Below are 15,047 nucleotides of genomic sequence, written 5' to 3' on the forward strand. Positions count from 1 at the left end.
GCGAACAGAACCACAACAACGAGCACCCGAACTACAAATCTTCTCACAAACTTTGAAGACTTATAGATTTGCCAGAATTTCAAAGCCCAAACTGGATATTCCATTTTTGAAATACAACTATTGTGTACTTTCTAGAAACCCATGTTTCAGCAAGTATCAATGATCCCCAATCCTATTTGTCCAAGCAGCAAAAGCATAACGAGAACATGACCATACTCTCACTTTCATGCTCCCCCTTACACTCAGTAAGGTTCCTAAGGCCAAATGTACAACAAACTGAAAAAAAAACACTCAAGTCAAGGAAACACTTCTGGGAAAATGGAAGACAGTTAATATAACAAGTGCATAATCTTTTGTCAAAAGAGATTCAGATTAAGAGTTAGGTATCTAAAAAGCTAGCTTTTTTTTACCCCGCAGATTGTGCCTGACCGGTTAAGATTTCTTGGCTGTTTTATCTTTGTTTCAGGTTTCCAGCATGTACAGTTTTATTGATTATACTTCTTAGAAATGCATATGTACTAATTGTGCTTTTCCTTCATGAGTCGAAATGCTAGCTTTGTTTTATAACTTTTTGTTTTAAATTTAGCCAAAAATAGTTGAATCAATCAAGGATTACACTGTTATGTGGAAGCATGGACTGACACAGCAGAGTTTAGTCTTGCTGATTCTAATCTCTACCGAATTACAGGGAAGTTGATTTAGGGTAATCACAAAAGAGAGAAATCTAACACTTTCAAGAGATGCTTCATTCTATTGAGGCCAGTTGAATAACCGATACTATAAAATAACTACCAAAAAACCACTGCAGCATTTTCATATGACTTTTTCTTAATATACAAAATATTACTAGGCATGGTCAATAAATGGTCAGCCAGCGAATATATTTTTAAAAGAAATTACATTTCCTCTTTTGATTGAGATAAATATTGGCCAGGACACCAGGAAAAACTCACCTGCAATTCTACAAAGTACCATCACAGTATTTTTTTTACATCCTACTGATACAGAATGATGTTTGCTGCAGCTCATCTTCTACTAGGTCTGTAACACTTACCGCTTTCCATTGGCATTCTGGGTTCAAATGTTGGATTTCAAAATCCTGTTACAAATCCCTACTGCTTTATTTTACCTTCCCTCCACAACCAGTAATAGTTCCCTATTCAGCTCTGACCATCTGCTCTCATTGTTTGATTTGTTCTAAAACACCTAATTCATCCATCACTCCATTTTTAAAAGTTCCCAACCTTGTGTCTATTCAACCAGTGCCATACATTAAGATATTCCACTTGCAATAAAGCTGTAGTAACAACTCATGTTGTTAATGTTAATTATTAGGCACAAAGATGGAAGTGAGGACCTCTTGTTCCAGAAAGTAACAAATTCCAAGCTCAAAGATAGCAGGCAAGAAGGGTTATACCTGGCAAAAAGATGACCGAGCTTACTGGAGGCCAATCATTTAAACCGTATTCCAGATCATCGACTTTGACTGGATTGGCAGTAGGAGCAAAGTTGAATGGCAGACAATATATAAGAGCTATCTCCACTGTTCTTCTGTGGAAATCTTGTTTAAATCCAAAAAGCACCCATGACACATAATCTGTTAATGCTGTTCAGCAAGTTAATCTTGCTAATCAAAGTAGACATTTGGGAGATGCGCAGACATTTCGTAAATTTACAAATTACCTTACATGAGGAAGTTACTTTGTCAAAAACATGGGAATTCTGACATTGCTGAACATGAACCCAAAGGAGTTGATCATCAAAACTAAGCTCAATAAGATTACAGAATGGCTACTTCTAATTTTCACTCAGTTAAGTATCAAATATTCTCTCAGACCTAACTGCAGCTAGAGTAGAATCATGCTTAAGTTAGATCATATCTCCTGGACAACCTCCAATGTGGTTGTCCAATTCCCAGCAGGAAGAATGACTGATGCATACAGCTAAACAAGATGTTTAGACGGTCATTAGAGACACGGAAACTTTTCAATGCATTAAATGGTCCGTAAAAGGAAAACCTCAAGTACTCACGCCACAATTGGAATTTTAAAAGCACTAAAGTTTCACAAACAACACACACATTTTTCTAAACAGTAAAGGTTCACTCCAGCTCACAAACAATGGATAGCAAATTAAGCTGACAAACTCTTCAAAGCAAGACAAATTCAGAATTTTATCCAAGCTATTAGGCAAATATCTGATTTATCCAAGCAACTGTCAATAATTCTACATACCTCAGGATCAAAAACATCAAGAAGTTCATCAGCCAGACCGTTCAGTGTTAGAGGTGACAAAAAAAACCTAATTTCATAATTACCATCATTTGTTTTAAGATAACTCAGTTAATTACAGTAGTGGCTAGCGTAAATGTAAGCCAGCAATCATAGATAAAAAGTGTGTTTAAATAAACAGAAGGAGCTGGCACTCACTACTGAAAGCAAATTTGAATAACACAAATCAAACTAGATTACAAGGGAACATTACATGGAACAAAGACAATTTTTCTGTAAGTAAACAATATTCTTTGATAGGAGAAAGTGAGGACTGCAGATGCTGGAGATCAGAGCTGAAAATGTGTTGCTGGAAAAGCGCAGGTTAGGTCTGGATTCCTGAAGAAGGGCTCATGTCCGAAACGTCTATTCTCCTGCTCCTTGGATGCTGCCTGACCTGCTGCGCTTTTCTAGCAACACATTTTCAGCAATATTCTTTGATAAGTGGCTAATCATTTAGGATGAGATGAGGAGAAATTACTTCATAGGAAAGCAATGACAAAGCAGTAATACACTAGTAATCCAGAGACCCAGGCTAATGTCCTGGGACGTGGGTTTGAATCCCATCCTGAGAAATGGCAAGATTTCAGAGAATCACAATTGTTATGGCACAGGAGGCCATCATCCCATTGTGCTTGCATTGATTCTACTACCTCGTGCCAATCTTCTGCCTTTTCCCCACATTACTGCATACTAGTTCTATCCAAGTAATTATCCAATGCCCTCTTGAACATTCAATTGAACCTGCTTCCATCACATTTTCAAATAGTGCACTCCATACTACAAGTACTTGACATATGACTTCACATTATATGCACTATCATGGAATACATTTTAAAGATGGAATAGACAAATTTCTGATGTCTCAAAAAATCAAGAATGGAAGACAGGAAAGTGAAGTTTAAGCCCAAGTTCAACCAGGATCAAGGTGATGGTTTCCTGTACTTTTAGAAAAAGATATTAATTTGCACCTTTTAAAAAAAGCACTCAGAATTTTCACTTCAAACCAGAGACTTCCACTGATTAATCACAGGAGCATAACAAGACCTCAGTACACAGCTACAAGGTGAGATTATAGTCTCAAGCTCCTTCAAGTGAATTCCGAACCAAATTACATGCAAAGCACAAAATAAAAACTGCACTACATCAACTGTAGACCTCACTGACACCAATACAGTTTTATGTCCTTGCAGAGGTAATGATCTCCTTATTGTGGTCAGTGACATAACCTGACCTATGGCTCATGGTGTCAACAAATTGTCTTAGAGATAGAACAGTCTAGACTATAAAGAGACTTTGTTCCTCACAAGGATAAAATTGGCTCAGACCAATAGGTAATGTCTTCACAATAAGAATGAAGAAAAGCACACCATAGTTCAAATAACCAGGCAGCAACTCCAGGGTGAATTGTCTGGGTTCAAGATTATTACATAGAATGTAAAATTAAAACAGGTCATTCAGCCTCTCTCCAACTTCCTCTCATGTTATTACGATGTTTTTAAATTAAACAAAATGTCTGATACAAAATTAGGTCTTTGGTGGGATTTGTGGACATTCAGGTCCTTGAACAGTCGTTTTATAGTAGCTGATGAAAATCACCATTTTAGCCAAGATCTAGGACTGGGAGCATGTGCGCTAAATAATTAGTTCTTATGTGTAACCATTACAACATGGTGTCTATTTGAAGAGATTCACAGGTCCCAGGCATACAGTATCTTTCTCCTTAAGAAACATCCATGGGATTTCAACTGCACCAAAATTATTGTCATTGCTTCCTTACAGCCAATGATTACACTTTAAAGTCACTCATTTAAATTTCTTGGAAATGTCCTAAGTAAATGAAACCTTTTACATAAATGCAATCTAGTTATTTCTGCCATAGTAGATCTATAGCTATATCACAAAGGCCAAAGCAATTGCAATGTCTTGCTGTCTGATGTTGTTGAGTGTAGTGACTGCTCTTAACTGTTGAAATGGAACATGAATAAAATAACAAGCAGTCCCTTGGTGCTTATAATATACAACTCAAGCTGGGTGGGTGGTTAATTATTTCAGTAATGGTTTGCAGTCTAAACAAGTCGAAAATTCTGCATGGCACTTAAAGTGCTTGATTACGGACGTAAAAACTAAAACCAAAAAAGGCAAAGGTAAAATAGAGATATAGCTGTTGATATATATAGTTATGTTTGCCTTACAATCTATTCATAAAGTTGTACTCAATTGTTCAGTTAAAAAGCTTATTAGCAAAAATCTGCAAACTGCATATTTCTAAATCAGTAAAAATATTTGGACCCTGTTTGAGAGCAGTGTTTGGTATCACAGTAACATATAGACAAATGAATTAGGAGCAAAAATAGGCTACTCATCACTACTCTCCCAAGGCTACACTGGGCACTCAAAAGGACCACAGCCAATCTGAAACAAAAATAGAAATGACTGGAGAAACTCGGCAGTATCTGGGTAGAGAAAGCAGAGTTGATGTTTCAGGCCCAATTACTCTTTTTTTAGCGTTTACTGTAGCTAGGAAAAGGTGATATATATGAAGATAGTGCAGTGGAGAAGTGGACCAAGGTGCTGTGGAAGGAATGGCTGACAGGTGAGGGGAATGGCATCCCACTGGAGATGGCAGCTTATGATCTTTTGGATGTGGATGATAGTGGAATGGAAAGTAAGGACCAGGGCACCCAGTAGGTGTTATGGGAAGAAAGGGGTGAGGGCAGAAGACTGAAAAATGAGTCAGACATAGCTGAAGATCCTGTCAACCACAGTGGTTACATCAGTTGAGGAAAAAGGTGGACATTTCTGAGGCCTCTGTTTGGAAGTGGCATCATCAGAACAATTGAATGGAGACAGAGAAATTAGGAAAATGGAATAGTCTTTACAGAAAGAAAGCAGGGTGAGAGGTTACACGGCCCAGGGAACTATGGAAGTCAGTGGGTTTGAAGTGGACATCGATGGCCAGTCTGTTCCCAGAAATGGAAAGAGATGTCGAGGAAGGAAAGTGAGGAGTCAGAGATGGATTAGGTGAAGGTGAGAACAGGATGGAAACTGAAAATAAATTTTTCCAATTCCAGACAAGGGGGGTTGCGACACTGAAGATGTCAGAGAAAGAGCTGTGGGAAGGATCCTCAGTAGGATGACAACAACAAATTCCATAAAGAAACAGGATAACTGGGGCCGATGTGGGTAGCTATGGTCACATCTTTGATATGATTAAAGTGAGGGGACCAAGGGAAAAATTGTTCAATGTGAAGACGAGTTTAGCCTGAAGGAGGTATGTGATGGTGGATGGGGACAGTTCAAGCCCTTTTTTTCTCCAGGAAGAAGAGTGCCCCAAGACCTTCCTGTTGGGAGATGGACATGTCAAGGGATTGTACATCCAAGGTGAACAGGGGGGGGGGGGGGGGGGGGGGACTGGCACCCATGAGGTGGAAATTCTGCAACTGACAAAGTGTCAGAAGAATCATGGATGTAAGCGGAAAGGGACAGAACAAGGGGAGAAAAAAATTGACTTCAGGTAGGAAGAGATTAGTTCTGTTGGACATGAGCAGGCAAAAAGAATGGCTCTGCGCAGGCAGTCGTTTGTGGATTTTGGAAAGGAGGTAGAATGAGCTGGGCAGGGTTTGGGAAGTATAGGCTTGGAAGCTGTGACATTTCCATGGCCATTCTGTTTGTGTTCTGAATGTCACATTCTATCTATCCCCAATGACCCTGAACTTCTAAGGCTGACAAGGATCTGTTTATACAGACACTTAAAAAACTGCAGATGGTGGAATCCAAGTAGACAAGCAAGAGGCTGGAGGAACACAACGAAACAGGCAACATCAGGAGGTGAAGAAGTCTACGTTTCGGTCCTGAAGAAGGGTGACACCCGAAGCAGCAACTTCTCCACCTCCTGATGCTGCCTGACTTGCTGGGTTCTTCCAGCCTCCTGCCTGTCTACTCAGGATCTATGTATGTCTGAATACTTTAAAGCAGTATTCAGAAGCCCCGCAACCCTCTGAGGTTTATATTCAAGGCTGGGATAGACAGATAGTTAATCATTAGGAAAAGCAAGGATTGTGGGGAATGCCAGGAAAGTGAAGTCCAGGGTCTCAGAAGGCTGAGCATGCTCGATGGGCTGAATGGCCTACTTTTGCTCCTGTGTCTCTGATATTATTTCCCATCCCCGGCCCCAGCTCTCGCGTTCTCTCTCGCCGGTGGATCGGGTCCCCCTTTTTTCTCTCTTCCTCCTCTTACACCCCTTCCCCCCCCCGTCTCTCGGTCGCTCTCGAACCCCACTCTCACCGGCCGCTCCCGTTCCCGCCTCCGCTTCACCTTCAGCCGCGCGCCCTCTCCAACTCCCGCGAGCAGAGGGAGCAACCGCGGACTTTCCCACTCGCACCGTCGGCGCGTGGAGGGGAGTCCTTGACCACTCTCACTGCTGTGATCCTCTAAACGTCCGTCAAATCAAACACGCAAATCACCACTTTAATAACATGTAACTATTTTGGTCATAATTCAGTCGTAACTATGTTATTATCAAAGTTAGTCACTGGTTTTAAATTGAATAAATCCGAACAACCCCTCTGTTTGCCGGATAGTTTGATCCAGGTCACCCACAGTGATGCAGCTCTGGGCGCGTCCATTTGTGGCGACGATGGGGGTGCACGAGGAACGTTTGGGGGGGGGGCGCGTCCATTTGCAGCGAGGGGGTGTCTGTGAGCTGTCGTTGCCCGGGCTCGCCCTGCGTGTGGAGGCTGCATCATGGAAAGTACATGACAACCAGGACAGGTTATTGATAAAGGTCGGTTTGTTAAGGCACCTTGGAATTTTTCAACACAGAGTTGGGGGTGGGAGAAGAAGGTGTGAGTGAGAATGGAAAAAAGCAGTTTAAGAAGACCCATCACCACCACCTCTTGGGGCAACAATTGATGGGCAATAAATCCTGATCTTGCCGATGATATCAATATCCCAAGAAAGCATGTAAAAATATAAAATGAACTTCTAATCAACTAGAGTTAAGAAACAGTAAGTTGGTAATGTGATGGGACAGTCTGTGAACCTCCATTGAGTTCTTGTATCACCGTGGTAGTGGCCCTAACTCTGAGCCAGGAGGCTTAGGTTCAAGTCTCACTTCCTCCCAGAGATGTGTCACAACATACCTAAACCTTAATGTGTCATCTTTATTTAGCCAGGCTTTGAGGGAAAGGCATCTATGTGCACCGCACTGCTGCAAGAGTTGAAGATTATACTGTAAATTGAATCAATCAGCCATTAGAACACAGGCCAAATCCCACTAGTTCTGGCAAACTAGAATTAAACACAAAGAGTCACTGAATCTAATGGTTTTAGATGGGATACCTCAAATTTTAAAAACTATGGTGAATAATGGGGATATTGTCATGAAGGACTGGGGACTTTGGTTCATTTGGGAAAAAAAAGTAGAAAAGAGGAATTGCCAATATTTCTAGACACATTTTCTGAACTCATTCATTGTTGTTTGCAGTAATATTTCCTGCAAATGTATAGAAGAAATATCAGATTGATATGAGAGGAATCCTTAGGTTTATACAGTACAGTAGGAGAGTATTCAGCCATCACGCCTGTACTGTTTGTCTCGTTCTTCTACAGACTCTTTTAGTTTGGTTCTTACATAATAGACAGTGAAAAACTGTTGGTATTATTGGAAGCATCGAGAACCTCAGGGGATTTAGATTTAAGTTAACTAATGAAGGAAACAATGGCAAAACATGTGGAAAAAGCTTTTCATATAGCAAGTGATTAGGACCTGGAATGTACTGCCTAAGTATGTAATGGAGGCAAGCTCATAGAACATAGAAAAATACAGTGCAATACAGGCCCTTTGGCCCTCGATGTTGCGCCGATCCAAGCCCACCTAACCTACACTAGCCCACTATCCTCCATTTGCCTATCCAATGCCCGTTTAAATGCCCATAAAGAGGGAGAGTCCACCACTGCTACTGGCAGGGCATTCCATGAACTCACGACTCGCTGAGTAAAGAATCTACCCCTAACATCTGTCCTATACCTACCACCCCTTAATTTAAAGCTATGCCTCCTCGTAATAGCTGATTCCATGTGTGGAAGAAGGTTCTCATGGTCAACCTATCTAAATCCCTAATCATCTTGAGGTAGCTGAGAGTGTGATAGGTAGCTGGAGGTGGGGGTAATGGTCATAGATCGGAGAAGAGGATGGAGCAGATAGGTGGGAAGAAGATAAACAGGTAGGACTGGTCATGAGGGCAATACTGAGTTGGAAGGTTGTAACTGGGATAAGGTGGGGGGAGGGGAAATGAGGAAACTGGTTAAGTTCATATTGATGCAGTGTGGTTGGAGGGTCCCAAGGCAGACGATGAGGCTTTCTTCCTCCAGGCATTAGGTGGTGAGGGTGTGGCGATGGATGAGGCCCAGGACCTGCATGTCCTAGGCAGAATGAGAGGGGGAGTTGAAATGTTCGGCCAATGGGGCATTGGGGTTGGTTGGTGTGGGTGTCCAGGAGATGTTCTCTGAAGCGCTCTGCAAGTAGGCATCCTGTCTCCCCAAGGTAGACGAGACCGCATTGGGAGCAACAAATATAATAAATGATGTGCGGAAGTGCAGGTAAAACTCTGATGGATATGGAAAGCTCATTTGAGGTCTTGGACGAAGATGAGGGGGAGGTGTAGGCGGAGGTTTTGCAATTTCTGCAGTGGCAGGGGAAGGTGCTAAGTGGGGAGGGTGGGTTGGTGGGGAGCGTGGACCTGACAAGAAGTTCGCAGAGGGAATGGTCTTTATGGAAAGTGGATAAGGATGGGGAGGGAAATATATCTCTGGTGGCGGTATCCATTTGTAGGTGACGGAAATGGCGGAGGATGGTGTGATGTATACGTAGGTTGGTGGGGTGGAAAGTGAGGACTGGGGAGTTCTCTCCTTGTTGCAGTTGGAGGGATGGAGTTCGAGGGAGGAGATGCGGGAAGAGGATGAGATGTGCTGGAGGTCATCATCGACCAAAATAAAAGATCACACAACACCAGGTTATAGTCTAACAGGACACCGCGCAACAGTCACCAAATGGGGTGTTCCCTCCCATTCAGGGAACACTTCAAAGGTCAAGGACATTCGGTCTCGGATGTTTGGGTGACCATCCTCCAAGGCAGACTTTGGGATAGGTAACAACACAGAGTGACCAAGCAGATGCTGTTAGCCAAGTTTGGTACCCATGAAGATGGCCACTCTCTCACAGGCTTATACTCCATTACACCCACCAACACACACACTTGACAAAGCTTCCACACATGCAAACACATACTCTCTAATGTGCACTCACATGTACACTCTCGCTCATGCACACGCACATACATATAAGTCTATTGGTGAATTTGTATTTGCAGAGTTATATTTGCAGATACATTCTTGTGTGGAGCCGCAGAAAATGGGGGAGATACTAAATGAGTATTTTGCATCAGTAGTTACTGTGGAAGTGGATATGGAAGATATAGAAAGTAGCGAAATAGATGGTGACACCTTGCAAAATGTCCATCTTACAGAGGAGGAAGTGCTAAATGTCTTGAAACGCATAAATATGGATAAATCCCCAGGACTTGGTCAGGTGTACCCTAGAACTCTGTGGGAAGCTAGAGAAGTGATTGTTGGGCCTCTTCCTGAGATATTTGTATCATCAATAGTCACTGGTGAGGTGTCGGAAGACTGGAGGTTGGCTTACATGGTGCCACTGTTTAAGAAGGGCGGTAAAGACAAGTCAGGGAACTATAGACCAGTGAGCCTGACGTTGGCAGTGGGCAAGTTGTTGGAGGGAATCCTGAGGAACAGGATGTACATGTGTTTGGAAAGGCAAGGACTGATTAGGGATAGTCAACATGGCTTTGTGCGTGGGAAATCATGTCTCAAAAACTTGATTGAGTTTTTTGAAGAAGTAACAAAGAGGAATGATTGATGAGGGCAGTGGATGTGATCTATGTGGACTTCAGTAAGGCGTTCGACAAGGTTCCCCATGGGAGACTGGTTAGCAAGGTTAGATCTCACGGAATAAAAGGAGAACTAGCCATTTAGATACAGAACTGACTCAAAGGTAGAAGACAGAGGGTGGTGGTGGAGAGTTGTTTTTCAGATTGGAGGCCTGTGACCAGTGGAGTGCCACAAGGATCGGTGCTGGGTCCTCTTTTTGTCATTTACATAAATGGTTTGGATGCGAGTATAAGAGGTACAGTTAGTAAGTTTGCAGATGACTCCAAATTTGGAGGTATAGTGGTAAGCAAAGAAGGTTACCTCAGATTACGACAGGATCTTGATCAGATGGGCCAATGAGTCGAGAAGAGGCAGATGGAGTTTAGTTCAGATAAATGCAAGATGCTGCATTTTGGGAAAGCAAATTAGATTACTTACAATGTGGAAACAGGCCCTTCGGCCCAACAAGTCCACACCGCCCCGCCGAAGCGTAACCCACCCATACCCCTACATCTACATCTACATCTACATCTACCCCTTACCTAACACTACGGGCAATTTAGCATGGCCAATTCACCTGACCTGCACATCTTTGGACTGTGGGAGGAAACCGGAGCACCCGGAGGAAACCCACGCAGACACGGGGAGAACGTGCAAACTCCACACAGTCAGTCGCCTGAGGCGGGAATTGAACCCGGGTCTCCGGCGCTGCGAGGCAGCAGTGCTAACCACTGTGCCACCGTGCCGCCCACGGGACTTAGCAGGACTTAGGCACTTAATGGTAAGGTCCTAGACAGTGTTGCTGAACAAAGTGACCTTGAAGTGCACGTTCATAGCTCCTTGAAAGTGGAGTCGCAGATAGATAGGATAGTGAAGAAGGCGTTTGGTATGCTTTCTTTTATTGGTCAGAGTATTGAGTACAGGAGTTTGCAGGTCATGTTGCAGCTATACAGGACATTGGTTAGGCCACTGTTGGAATATTGTGTGCAATTCTGGTCTCCTTCCTATCGGAAAAATATTGTGAAACTTGAAAGGGTTCAGAAAAGATTTACAAGAATGTTGCCAGGGTTGGAGGATTTGAGCTATAGGGAGAGGCTGAACAGGCTGAGGCTGTTTTCCCTGGAGCGTTGGTAGCTGAGGGGTGACCTTATAGAAGTTTACAAAATTATGAGAGGCATGAATAGGATAAATAGTCAAAGTGTTTTCCCTGGGGTGGGGGAGTCCAGAGCTAGAGGGCATTGGTTTAGGGTGAGTGGGGAAAGATATAAAAGGGACCTAAGGGGCAACTTTTTCACGCAGAGGGTTGTACATGTATGGAATGAGCTGCCAGAGGAAGTGGTGGAGGCTGGTACAATTGCAACATTTAAAAGGCATTTGGATGGATATATGAATAGGAAGGGTTTGGAGGGATATAGGCCGGGTGCTGGTAGGTGGGACTAGATTGGGTTGGGATATCTGGTCAGCATGGACAGGTTGGACCGAAGGGTCTGTTTCCATGCTGTACATCTCTATGACTCTATTTTGCTCAGAAAATGCACAATCTGCAGGTAGACAATACATGTAATATTTTGTAAATTCCACTTTGGAAATAGAACCAGTCTGACTCCAGATTGGGATACAGACAGACTGTAACCTCACATCTTTAATGCATTTTCTGAGCTGAGATGTAACCTTTTGTTATAAAACCTTAAGTTATCTCGAGAAGGTGACTTAAAAGAAATTCTGGGATTTACATATTAATGAACCGAAACCTGCAACCCATTCTAAGAGATGGAAGACTTAACAACAATCCAGGTTTGTTCAATATATCATTTCATTTGCACGCACTGTAATCCTTTACTATAAATTCTGTGTCTTATGATTATATACTCCATAACAACCTGATGCAGGAGCAGCGCTCCAAAAGCTAGTGCTTCCAAATAAACGTATTGGACTATAAACTGGTGTTGTGTGGTTTTTAAAGTTAAATATGGTAATTTGTCACCGAGCATCAGATAATTAACGACAAATACTACAGGATTGGATGAAATGTTAAAACAAAGTCCTATATACCCTCTCTAATGCGAATAAAAAATGCCAATAATTTCTATTGTTACAACACAGGTAAGCCCTTCTGCTAATTTAAATCAGCTACACAGAAAAAAATTCACCTCACACTGTAATCTGTTAAAATTCAAGAGGCAAAGAACTTTCCCAGAGGTCACTATTTAACATAAAATTAACAATTTTATTATTTAAGTCCAACAGAGAATATTAAAACCAAAGACTATTTACCAATCCTTTCTCTTAAACCTATCTTTTACAATACTGATCTGATAAAAAAAATCCCGATTAAGATTTAAGATTTACGACAAAAAAATCATGTTTCAAAAACCAGTCAGATTGTCCAATCTCCTTTGTCGATTTTCCTCTGTAGATTTTCTCCAGGTCAGTTTCGATGTTCTGCTGCACAAACCTCTTATAGATAGGTACCTTTAAAGAGCTGTTCAACTAGCAGTGTATATTTGTGGATGTCATTGGCAGTTCTTTTTCTAACTGTTCAACATGTCTGGTTTTATACCCCAAAACATTAGAGCGTTTCATTAATTTTAATATTGTCAAACTACTAAATTCAAATTTGATTGGATTTTGGTATCTTGGGACATAATTTAAACTGATTGGCTGAATTTGAATTTATCTTTGTTTCATGGCAACTCAGCTGCAGTTATTTGCTTCAACCATGTGTTACATTTTTACTTTGTTCAGGACTCTGTGAGCTTTGTCAGTCCTAGTTAGGTTTTCAAGGTACAGTACACTTCTACACCTTCATAACACCATCTCCTTTTTCATCTGGGGAGCTCTGAAGTTACTAGTCCTACCTTTTGCTTTTGAGCAAATATACCGCATCTTAACTATCTCTTCTTTGAAGGTAGACCATTGCTCAGATGCAGTTTTTCCTGCCATCCTTTCATTCCATTCTACCTTGCCCAGCTTTGTTCTTGCCCATAGAGTCATAGAAATATACTCCACGGAAACAGACCCTTCAGTCCAACTGATCCATGCCAACCAGATATCCCAAATTAATCTAATCCCATTTGCCATTACTTAGCCCATATCCTTCTAAACCCTTCTTATTCATTACCCATTCAGATGCCTTTTAAATATTGTAATTGTACCAAACTCCACCACTTCCTCTGGCAGCTCATTCCAGGCATCCACCTCCTTTGCATGAAAAAGCTGCCCCTTAGGTCACTTATAAATTATTCCCCTCTCACTCTAAACCTATGCCCTCTAGTTCTGGATTTGCCCAACCTAGGGAAAATACCTTGTCTATTTACCCTATCAATACCCCTCATGATTTTCTAGACCACTATAAAGTCACCCCTCAGCCTCCAACCCTCCAGGAAAATAGTCCAAGCCTATTCAGCCTCTTCCTATAGCTCAAATCTCCAACCCTGGCAATATCCTTGTAAATCTTTTCTGAACCCTTTCAAGTTTTACAACATTCTTCCAAAAGGAGGGAGACCCCTGAATTGCACACAATATTCCAAAAGTTGCCTAACCAATGTCCTGTACAGCCACAACATGACCTCCCAACTCTTATACTAATGCTCTGACCAATAAAGGAAAGCATACTAAATCCTTCTTCATTATCCTATCTACCCGTGACTTCACTTTCAAGGACCTAACCTGCACTCCAAGGTCTCCTCATTCAGCAATATTCCCCAAGACCTTACCATTAAGTGAATAAGTCCTGCCCTGATTTGCCTTTCCAAAATGCAACAACCCTCATTTATCTAAATAAACGTCTATCTGCCACTCCTCAGCCCATTGGCCCATCTAATCAAGTAACCTTCTTTGCTGTCCACGACATCTTCAATGTTGTTGTCATCTGCAAACTAAACCTTCCATGTTCACATTCAAATCATTTATACACAGTAAATGATGAAAAGCAGTGGACCCAGCACTGGCACACCACAAAGGTGATAGGTCGGAGAGGAGGGTGGAGCAGATAGGTAGGAAGGAAGATGGACAGGTGGGGCAGGTCATGAGGATGGTGCTGAGCTGGAAGGTTGAAACTGGGGTAAGGTGGGGGGGGGGGGATTGGGAAATGAGGAAACTGGTGAAATCCACATTGATGCCATGGGGTTTGAGGGTCCTGAGGCAGAAGATGAGGTGTTCTTCCTCCAGGCGTTGGTTTGGAAGGGAGAAATATACCTCAGACATATATTTCCCTCCCCACCCCTATCGACTTTCCGTAAAGACTGTTCCCTCTGCAACTACCACGTCAGGTCCATGCCCCCTAACAACCCACCCTCCCATCCTGGCACCTTCCCCTGCCACTGCAGGAATTGCAAAACCTGCGCCCACACCTTCCCCCTCACCTCTGTCCAAGGCCCCAAAGGAGCCTTCCACATACATCAAAGTTTTACCTGCACTTCCACATGTCATTGATCAAGACAGAAATTGATCACTAGATATGAAAAGGTATGGGCGGCATGGTGGTTGGCACTGCTGCCTCACAGTGCCAGAGACCCAGGTTCTATTCCAGTCTCGGGCAACTGTGTGTGTGTGTGTGTGTGTGTTCTCCCTAGGTTTGCTCCAGCTTCCTCCCACAGTCCAAAGATGTGCAGGTTAGGTGAATTGGCTATGCTAAATTGCCCATAATGTTCAGAGATGGGTAGGGCAGGTGCATTAGTCAGGGGAAATGTAGAATAATAGTGGTAGGGGAATGGCTTTGGGTGGGATACTCTTCAAAGGGTCATGTGTGGACTTGTTGGGCCAAATGGTGTGTTTCCACACTGTAGGGCCTCTATGTATTAAGGGAAACAGGGATAATGCAGGATGACT

The 15,047-nt window shown here is 42.5% G+C and overlaps 1 protein-coding gene across 2 annotated transcripts in view; it reads right to left on the reverse strand.

Moving 5' to 3' along the window:
* The window catches only part of ncoa4 (nuclear receptor coactivator 4), a 38,232-nt gene extending 31,617 nt beyond the window's left edge, over positions 1-6,615 (reverse strand). For both annotated transcript variants that reach the window (XM_072583080.1, XM_072583081.1), the window contains exon 1: positions 6,558-6,615. The gene's annotated coding sequence lies outside the window, so the exon portion shown is untranslated. The remainder of the gene's footprint in view (positions 1-6,557) is intronic.
* Between the last annotated feature and the right edge of the window lie 8,432 nt (positions 6,616-15,047).

Source organism: Chiloscyllium punctatum, chromosome 13, assembly GCF_047496795.1.
Source record: "Chiloscyllium punctatum isolate Juve2018m chromosome 13, sChiPun1.3, whole genome shotgun sequence".
Taxonomy (NCBI): domain Eukaryota; kingdom Metazoa; phylum Chordata; class Chondrichthyes; order Orectolobiformes; family Hemiscylliidae; genus Chiloscyllium; species Chiloscyllium punctatum.